Raw genomic sequence first — 10511 nt, forward strand, 5'->3', positions numbered from 1 at the left:
CCTGGTACAGTCCGCTGCCGTACAGCAGGAAGCTAATCGTTTGATGGCCGCACAGCTGAAGGAGTTACTGGACATGACGGCTGCAGACCGCCAGCTTCTCCAACAGGTGGCGCAGCGCTTGGTGAGCATGCCTGAGGCTAACCCGGAAGCAGAGTCCAGGAGGATCCATGTGAGTCGATACTGGCAAAAACTGACAGCAGAAGATGACGTCGAGGCGTACCTGACAACGTTTGAGCGGACAGCGTTGAGAGAGAAGTGGCCAAAGGAACGATGGGCCGATTTAATTGCTCCGTTTCTCTCCGGCGAGGCCCAAAAAGCTTACCATGACTTGGACCCGGAAGTCGCGCAGGACTTTGAGAAGCTGAGAGCTGAGATCCTGGCCCGGCTCGGTGTGACGACGGCTGTCCGTGCACAGAGGGTACACCAGTGGACATACCAGCAAGATAAACCGTCGCGGTCTCAGATGTTCGACCTGATCTACTTGACAAAGAAATGGCTGCAACCCGAGGAACTGACAACGCCCGAAATAATCCAGCGGATTGTCTTGGACAAGTACCTGAGGGTACTACCACCAGCGCTGAAAAAGTGGGTAAGCCAAGGAAATCCCACGACAGCGGATCAACTTGTGGAGTTGGTCGAGCGTTATTTCGTGGCAGAAGGACTTCCCGACGACACCGCCAGCACCCGGTCTGTGCCTCCTCCTCGTGGAACCGGTAAGACTGTTCCAGCGACTACGGGTGAAGGAAAATCGCCAAAAACTGTGGGGGAGGAACCCGGGACTGCTCGCGCTCCGAGACCGAGAGTATGGGACGGTGGTCTCAGTAGGGGGCCTGTTAGGTGTTTCCGTTGCCGTGAGAAGGGCCATGTTTCTGCGAACTGTCCTGTTACTACTAAACCCATGCAGTGCGATGTTATAGACTCTAAGAAACGCATGTCTTTGGTTACACGGCTGGTGAATGTGAATGCGGGTCAAAATGATATAGCAAAACACCTGTGTGAATTATCTGTGGACGGGAAAAGTGTTGTGGCGTTACTAGACTCTGGAAGTGTGGTGACTCTGGTGAAAGCTAGTCTGGTGGCACTTCCGTCTGGTTCGTCTGACAAATTCTCTGTAACGTGTGTGCATGGTGACACCTACTCGTACCTAACAGCGGTCATACCGATTTTCACTCCCTATGGGTCTGTGCAGCACAAAGTGGGACTCATTCCCGCATTGTTACATGATGTAATCCTGGGCAGGGATTTTCCCCATTTCTGGCAGTTGTGGGAGAGTCAGTTGCTCCTTCACGGTAGCTGTGAACCTTCCCCCATGCCATCTCGAGGTCCCGAGTTCCTAGATGAGACCCCACAGGAAGATGTTGCTGGGGAGGTTATTGAATCTAACCTTCAGTTCCCCTTCTCAGTTATGGCGGGGGAAACTGAGGAAATTCAGCGAGAGGCGGAGGCAGATAGCCATCCAGCACCCGGCCTGCCAGATTTGGGAGTCCAGTTGGATGACTTCCACAGCGAACAAATGAAAGATCCTACCCTGACTCAGGCTAGGAAAAATGTAAAAATGATAAATGGGGTGCCCGTAGAACCGGACACTAGGCTAGCGTACCCGTACATGATTCTTGAAAATGATTTACTCTACCAGGTAGAAAAAAAAGGGGAAGACACTGTGCAACAGTTAGTGGTACCCAAACCTTATCGGCAGAAGGTACTGGACCTGGCCCACGGACATATAATGGGGAGACATCTGGGGGTACAAAAAACACCATAGAGAGGATATTGCATTGTTTTGTGTGGCCTGGAATACACAATGATGTGCGTAGCTATTGTGAGTCCTGTCCAGAGTGCCAAGTCTCGGCACCTAAACCTCGGTTCTGTAGCCCTTTGGTACCCCTCCCTATCATTGGAGTCCCTTTTGAGAGAATTGGGATGGATCTGGTTGGGCCCCTTCCCCAGTCCGCACGTGGGCACCAACATATCCTCGTCATCATGGACTATGCCACTCGTTACCCAGAAGCCATCCCTTTGCGTAACACTGCTACCAAAACGATCGCCAAAGAGTTGGTACAAGTGTTTAGTCGGGTGGGAATTCCAAAACAGATACTCACCGACCAGGGGACTCCTTTTATGTCAAGGGTGATGAAGGAGCTCTGCAGACTCTTGCAAATAGACCAGTTGCGTACGTCTGTCTATCACCCTCAAACAGATGGCCTGGTTGAGCGGTTCAATAAAACCTTAAAACAGATGCTCCGGAAGGCGATAGACAAAGATGGGAAGAACTGGGATTACTTGTTACCCTATTTGCTGTTTGCCATTAGGGAAGTTCCCCAGTCTTCCACAGGATTCTCGCCTTTCGAGCTATTATATGCCCGTCGTCCCCGTGGACTGTTGGACGTCGCAAAAGAAACCTGGGAAGGTCAAGTCACTCCCTTTAAAACGGTGATAGACCATGTAACGCAAATGCAGGACCGGATTTCTGCTGTCATGCCCCTTGTTAGGGAACATATGTTACAGGCCCAGGGAGCCCAGAGGCAAAGTTATGATAGAGGCGCCAAGGTCCGTACGTTTGCACCCGGGGATAGGGTGTTGATCCTAATCCCTACGGTGGATAGTAAATTTCTGGCAAAATGGCAGGGCCCCTTTGAGGTCATGGAACGAGTTGGAAAAGTGAACTATAAAGTGCACCAGCCTGGTAAGAGAAAACCAGAACAGATTTATCATGTGAATCTGATAAAACCCTGGAAAGACCGCGCTGCCCTAACAGCGGATCTGCCCCGTCCGGTTTGCTCACCTACCATACCGGAGGTGCAGATTACCGAGACTCTCTCTGAACGACAAAAATCTGAGGTTAAGCAGTTTTTGTTACAGAACCAACAGTTTTTCTCGGAAAAACCTGGCCAGACTAGGCTAGTGAAACATGAGATTGTCACAGAGCCTGGTGTCACAGTTCATGTGAAGCCATACCGGATTCCGGAAGCACGCCGTGAAGCCGTCTCCCGGGAGGTGAAGGCCATGTTGGACTTAGGAGTCATTGAAGAGTCGCACAGTGCCTGGTCCAGTCCAATCGTGTTGATACCTAAGCCGGATGGCTCTATACGGTTTTGCAATGACTTTAGGAAACTGAATGCGGTTTCTAAATTTGATGCCTACCCTATGCCCCGGGTTGATGAGTTGATCGATCGGCTCGGTAAAGCCCGATATATTACGACACTGGATCTAACAAAGGGGTACTGGCAAATCCCTCTGGCCGAGGCGGCCAGAGAGAAGACTGCATTTGCTACACCAGAAGGGCTGTTCCAGTATATCTACATGCCGTTTAGACTTCACGGAGCCCCAGCAACGTTCCAGAGATTGATGGATCGAGTCTTGAGGCCCCACAGGCAGTACGCCTCTGCCTACCTAGACGACATCATAATTTACAGCGTGGACTGGGAAGCTCACCTCCGGAAGGTACAGGCGGTGATTGATGACCTGAGAGACGCAGGCTTAACGGCGAATCCCAAGAAATGTCACATCGGCCTTGAAGAAGCCCGATACTTGGGCTACGTGATTGGCAGAGGAGTGGTTAAACCCCAGATCGACAAAATACAGGCAATTCAGGGCTGGCCGCAACCAGTGAACAAGAAACAAGTTCAAGCTTTCCTGGGCATTGCCGGCTATTATCGCCGGTTCATACCCAACTTTGCGGCCATGGCTGCCCCCTTGACGGATCTTACCAAAGGGAGGGATTCCGTCATGGTAAAATGGACCTCAGCGGCTGAAGAGGCCTTTCACAGTCTGAAACGGGCTTTGTGCTCTCAGCCCGTACTAGTGACTCCTGATTTCAGCAGCGAGTTTGTGGTGCAAACGGATGCTTCTGATACTGGTATCGGAGCTGTACTTTCCCAGGTCAGTGACGGAGTCGAACACCCGGTCCTCTACCTCAGTCGGAAACTGAATGTGCATGAGCAGAGGTATGCCGTGGTTGAAAAAGAGTGCCTAGCCATCAAATGGGCTCTCAACTCCCTCAAATATTACCTGGCAGGTAGGAAGTTTAGGCTGGTCATGGACCATGCCCCTCTCAAATGGATGCACCTCCACAAGGACCATAATAGTCGGGTAACCCGGTGGTTCCTTGCCCTGCAGGCTTACTCGTTCACGGTGGAGCACCGCCCCGGGGTACAGATGGGGAATGCTGATGCCCTGTCCCGAGTGCACTGTTTCAGGAGTGTCTTTGCTCGACCGGAGTGGTCTGAGCAGGGGGGGAGGATATGTAAGAGTCATGTCGGCCTGGTAGTCGGGGGCAGGTATATCTCGCCCAGGTATTTGTCCTATGTGAATTAGGCCACTCAGTATCTTCAGGATACCGAGGGGTTAATATGTGAAGGAATAAAGGCTGACCAGCTGGAGGTTTCAGGTGTCAGCCTGGGGCACACAGAATGCCTGTCTGTGTGAGACAAATGTGAGTAAGGCCTGTGCTCATGACCTGTGTTATGTTTGCTGGGTGGGAGTAGCCCCCCCAGTTGTTAGATAGGAACGTGTTTGTTTAGTAAGTGCCGGACAGGCAAGGATTTATTTTTATGATTTGTTTTCTGTATTTGCTTTCACTTTAATAAACCTGACCTGAGGTCAGTTTACCTGGAAACCTGCTGTCGCCTCAGAGTTTAATGCACAAACCACGTGACCTTTGACCCCAGCAAAGGCGATCCCGGAGTGTTTTGTCACAGGGCTAATTAAGGGATATTATTACTGCAGTGATGTATTTATTTTATTTTTTGAGTATACTGTTTTAAATGGGGGGGCGGTCCTGTTACTGTGCAGAGTGACTCTATATCGCCTTTTTTTCTCCATGTGTAATGTAGAAGTTGTGAAAAATTAAGTAATGTGTTCTGCAAGCAGAGCTCGAGATAACTGTGTTATTTCCTGCAGAAACGAGTCCTGGCTGGAAGAAATGATGGCGGTCTGTGCTGGATGAAAGATGAAGGACTTCACCTAGAGACGTCATTGGTGAGTCAGTGTTACCTATACATTGACACTATACACTATACTATATACAGAGGTCCTGTGTACAATGTCACCAGTGATCACTGTATTACCTATACACTATATACAGAGCTCCTGTGTATAATGTCACCAGTGATCTCTGTATTACCTCTACACAGACACTGCATACTAAGTATAGATCTCCTGTGAATACTGGCACTTATGGTGATAGTATTGGGGTTTTTTTTTATTATTACTGATCAGTATTGTAGTATTCAGTCACTATGTGGTGGTAATATGTGGTCTGGAAATGGTGTTGTGGTATTTGTCCCTTGAATGTGCTATTTGGTCACCAAGTGGTGGTAATATGTGGTCTTGACATGGTGCGGTGGTATTTGTTCCTTGTATGTGATATTATTCGATCACTGTGTTTGTAATTTGTGGTCTGGTCATGGCACGGTGGTATTTGTCCCTTGTATGTGATATTATTGGTCAAAATATACCTAAATTATATTGCAGATTTTAACAAATATTTAATAGGTTACAGTAGAGTAGGGCCCGGCCATTTTTCTGGAATAATCTGGTTCGGGTATAATATCACCCCCCCCCCCCCGTCACATGAACCCCCCGTCACATGAACCCCCCAGTCACATGACACCCCCCTCGTCACATGACCCCCGTCACATGACCCCCCGTCACATGACCCCCCGTCACATGACCCCCCGTCACATGACCGGGGGGGCCCACAGTGTCTGAACAGCCCGGGGCCCTGGCTACCCTTAATCCACCCCTGCCATAGACACACAGCAGGGGCATAGCTAGGGGTTCAGCTCGGGGTGGGGCAAAAATCCGGGTGGGCATCTAACCGGTATCTGTGATCACAACTCAGGTGGCGCACTTTAGTCGTGGGTATAGGGGAACCTCAGCAGATGACCGTGCTGTAACTGAAAAAAATCTCTATACAAAAAGCAATACTGATATAATCGCACAGTGGTAGATACCAGTGCTGCAGAATATATAAGAGTTTACAATACAGTTACATATAATAACTTACAGTTGACGTTCTTTCTGATAGTCGTTCACTTTTACATCTGAGGCTGGCGTCACACTAGAGAGTTTTACGGACGTATGAGAGGCGCAAAAACTACGCATTGCACATGGACCAATGATTCTCTATGAGGCAACTCCTATCTGGCATATATTTTGCAGCCGTATTTTACGGCCGTAGAAAATCACAGCATGCTGCGTTTGTCAGCGTACTGCGCAAAAAATCCACCAATGAAAGTCTATGGGTGCGCAAAAAATACGGATTACACACGGACCAGCAGTGTGACTTGTGAAAAATACGCCAGACATCTCCAGGTGACAGGAAATGTGCCAAGCCCTCAATCAGGAAGCTTAGACATGCTAATTAGCTGAAAAAGCCAGACAGACATCCTGGAATTAAATACCACAGGATCTCTCAGTTAGATATCACCTGAAGAAGAGCAGCGAAACGCACATCGGGACGGCAGGCTGGGGTCCAGGTCTCGATTTTTGCAGTAAGTTATATCCTGACACATGCTTTATAGTTTAGGCTCTTAATCTCTATATGGCACTTGGAGCTTATTCCGCAGTGGGATTGTATTATACTGCACTTGCAGATTATACTTAATTTCCTATTTAGCTATAACTAGCATCTAGGATAAATTGGCTCTATACATATAAGTGTCCTTGGTCATTTTATATTCACTTCCCTCTTAAAGGGCCAGACATCTTTTGGTTTCTTACTACTGTATACACAGCAACTTTGCACAAAATTTGGTATGGATATATATGAAACCCTTTATGGTCATGGCATCCATGTTTACAAAATAATGCTTTATTAAATTTTGATGGTATAAATTGTTACCTGTAACAGACCTGGTTTTATTCCCCTTTTTGAACCTGCTTGGTTTGTGGTACTCTACTCCCATGTAAATGAATCTTGTTTATATATAAAATAAAATATTGATATTTTGAAAATACTCTCTACCTCATTGATTAATATACAATAGGGGTTATGGTGTTATAGACATCCCGGAAGTCTGGCTCACTCCTCCACGGAGTTGCAACATGGCATCAATCATAAATGTCGATATGTTCCTGGTCCTGCTCCAAGAAAGGCTCGAAATTTGTGACCAACGTGATGCAACGTGATGCAAACTATGCAAAACGGGCAGGGAAAGAGGCTGCTTGGAGGAACATCTGTGGGATCCTTTTCCCAGATTATGAGCAGTGGCCACGTGAGGGCCAGAGGCAAATAAGTAAGTACACTCATGTTTCTCAATTATTTAATATTGTAAACTGCAGTAAGAACAATATTTTGACACTATTATTATTTTTCTTATTCTGATTTTGTATGTATATTGCACCATTTATTTAATGGTGCTGGACATGAGAAAGGGGTTGCGTACAGAGTTTATAGATGTCGCTTACATTAAGCAAATTTACAATGACAGACTGGTATAGAGGGGAGAGGACCGTGTCCTTGTGTACTTACATTTTATGGGGTTTCCCTTTTATGTTATTCTGGTATTTGTGTGTTTAAATTTATTACTGAAGATATTTAGTAAGAAATGCACCTTATAAGGGCATATTAAAACCTGTTAAATCACTGACACCTTGTGGTACCACTGTGAACAATGGCCTTATACATTATTTTCTTCTCTGTCATTGCAGTGGAAGATGTTATGAGACGTTGGCGCAGCATTCGGGACCAGTAACGGAGAGAAAGGCAGCAGCGGGCCAGAAGTGGGTCATCTGCTTCGGCCAAATGCAAATACATCTATTTTGACTGGCTGTCCTTTCTGGATCCCAGTATGGATCTCAGACCGTAAGTACAAACCTCACACCACATTACACATATGTTTGGAATGCTCATAGATGATTTTTAAAATTTAATTTTTACATTTTCATAACAGAACACAATCCAACCTCACTGAGAGGGAGACAACAGTGTCCGAATCCGAGCTGTTATGGACCTGGTGGTTAGGAGCACCCGAAATGACCTGATGGTTAAAACAGAAAACCTGGGACAAGCTCTGAGGAGGTGGTAACTCTACTGACCACAATCCCTAATCCTATCACACACACTAGAAATAGCCGTGGAGCGTACCTAACTCTCCCTAGACGCCTCTTCACAGCCTAAGAGCTAACTACACCTAAAGATAGAAATAGCAGCCTACCTTGCCTCAGAGAAAGTAAAGGTAGCCCCCCACAAATATTAACTGTGAGTTAAGAGGGAAGTAACAAACACAGGAATGAAACAGATTTTAGCAAAGGAGGCCGAATCTTCTCTAGATAGACAGAGGATAGGAAAGGGAACTATGCGGTCAGTATTAAAAACTACAAAAACCACACAGAGTGTGCAAAAAGACCTCCACACCGACTCACGGTGTGGAGGTGCAGCTCTGCACCCCCAGAGCTTCCAGCTAGCAAGGAAATATCATAATAGCAAGCTGGACTAGAAACATAGCATGTACTGAAAAATCTATTCAAAAACCGATGAACAGCAAATGACTAGCAAGGACTTAGCTTCTGCTGGAGTAGACAGGTCATCTGAGAATTCCAAGAGAGATCTGAACCAGTACTGAGACATTGACAGCTGGCATGAACTAACGACCTGGGCAGAGTTAAATAGGGAAGCCAGCAGAAGCAATAAACGAGGGCAGCTGAGAAAGCCAACCTCAAAGATCAGCAGTTCCACTCAAAGCCACCAGAGGGTGTCCAAGGACAGAACTCACCAAAGTACCATTCACGACCACAGGTGGGAGCCCGAGAACGGAATTCACAACACCGAGCCATTGATAGATCCTTTTGGGAAGGAGAAGATGTGGCTGGCCCATCTACGGCTCCTTCCATGTGTATCCCTCCAGATCCATCTTCGGCTGCCCCTCATGTTCCACAACCACCTGGGCCAGATGCTGCAGCCCCACCCACAGATGCACCAGCTTCAGTGATGCCCAAAGATCCTGGCCATAACAGCAGCCCCACTGTTCCTCTGGAGCCCTCACCACAGCCTGCTGTGACCTCACGCCATGGCCGCAGAAGGAGAGAGCTAATTGAAAGTCGAAGGAATGTGGACACTGGTGTGTTAAATTATTTGGCCAGGGCTGCTCAGGATGTGAGTGAGGAAGCATTTTCGCATAGCCTGGCCCGGTATCTCTGTCCCCTACCCCGTGAGGTGAGGCTACGTGTGAGAGGGTGCTTTCAAATCCTTGTTGATGCATGCACCCCCCCCCCCCCAAATAGCCCTTATGATTTGTTTGAGTACATTGAGAAGTGGCAGCTGTCACCACGTAACCTCATGAGCATGCAAACAAATCAACAAGTGTATGCTCGAGAGGGATCTGAAGCACCTCCTCCACGTGTGCCTACACCTCAACCCAACATAACCCACCAATGCCTACACCTTACCAAATGGCATCCTTCCAGCAACCTTACCAATATGGCCACCTGTCTAGACCCAGTGTTGGAGGCTGGTCCCAACCTGGGTTTGGACAACATGGCCATATTGGTGGGGGTTATGACTCACGTGAGTTGTACTATCCTCATGATGCCCATGGTATCAACCCTTATGGCCAGTATTCAACTGGGCAATCTGAGCATGGCCAGATTTTGGCCCAACAGAGATTACACCAACAGGGTGAAGGACAATTGGCCCAACAAAGGCCACAAGAGCAGCAACCTGAACTGCCGCCATCACCTCCACCAATGTATCGTAATCTTTAAAAAATGTTTTTTTCCTGGTTTCAAATTTTGTGGATATCCACAAATTGTTAATCTGCTGTGATAGCAATGTTTTTTGGGGTTTTTAATTTACTTTGGCCAAGTTTAAATGGCCACAAAAGCCATATGATGGCAATATGGTCTTATAAATACCAAATGTGGCTTATGATATCATTTATAAAAACTTATTAACATGCCAATTTCTTTTTCTTTGACCAATCAATATTACACCATACACAATTCATACATTTATAAACATCTCTAAAATAAATCAAATCAAAACACACAGTAAAGTAACATAATTTTATATTCGTGGATGTACATATAGGTAAAAAATAACAAATCACAACATAGAGACAGTATTATCTTGCCAGGGAGTAGCACCCTGAGGAGAAACAAAATAATTTGTATAAATATCCCTAACTTTTAGGCCAGAAAGGGGATGCCGCTGAGGAAGGCCATGTGGTGTAGGCCTACCCACATTGGCCAACATGCCTTCACCACTATCAGCTGAGGAGCACTCATGAATTCTTGTGAAGTTGTGTAAAACACCACAAGCTTTTATGACTTCATTCACATTTGTCTCACTCAACTGAATGGCAGACTGGAGGACCCGCCATTTGGCACACAGAATGCCAAAGGCGCACTCCACTAGTCGCCGCGCCTGTGAAAGTCTCAAATTAAGCACCCGCCGCCAGTGGTCCACGTTGTGCTGGGGATAAGGCCTCATGATATGCCTGATCAATTGGAAGGCCTCATCTACCACAAGTACATATGGCACTGCTTCAGCATTGGAGCCTGGGAGTTAT

The 10511-nt window shown here is 47.1% G+C and overlaps 1 long non-coding RNA gene across 1 annotated transcript in view; it reads left to right on the forward strand.

Annotated features, from left to right (window-relative positions):
- The window catches only part of LOC143773683 (uncharacterized), a 32073-nt gene extending 24128 nt beyond the window's left edge, over nt 1–7945 (forward strand). Inside the window, exons 2-3 of the long non-coding RNA XR_013215301.1 lie at nt 7654–7807; nt 7896–7945. This is a non-coding gene — a long non-coding RNA (uncharacterized LOC143773683). The remainder of the gene's footprint in view (nt 1–7653; nt 7808–7895) is intronic.
- Nucleotides 7946–10511: the final 2566 nt, after the last annotated feature.

Source organism: Ranitomeya variabilis, chromosome 5, assembly GCF_051348905.1.
Source record: "Ranitomeya variabilis isolate aRanVar5 chromosome 5, aRanVar5.hap1, whole genome shotgun sequence".
Lineage (NCBI taxonomy): Eukaryota > Metazoa > Chordata > Amphibia > Anura > Dendrobatidae > Ranitomeya > Ranitomeya variabilis.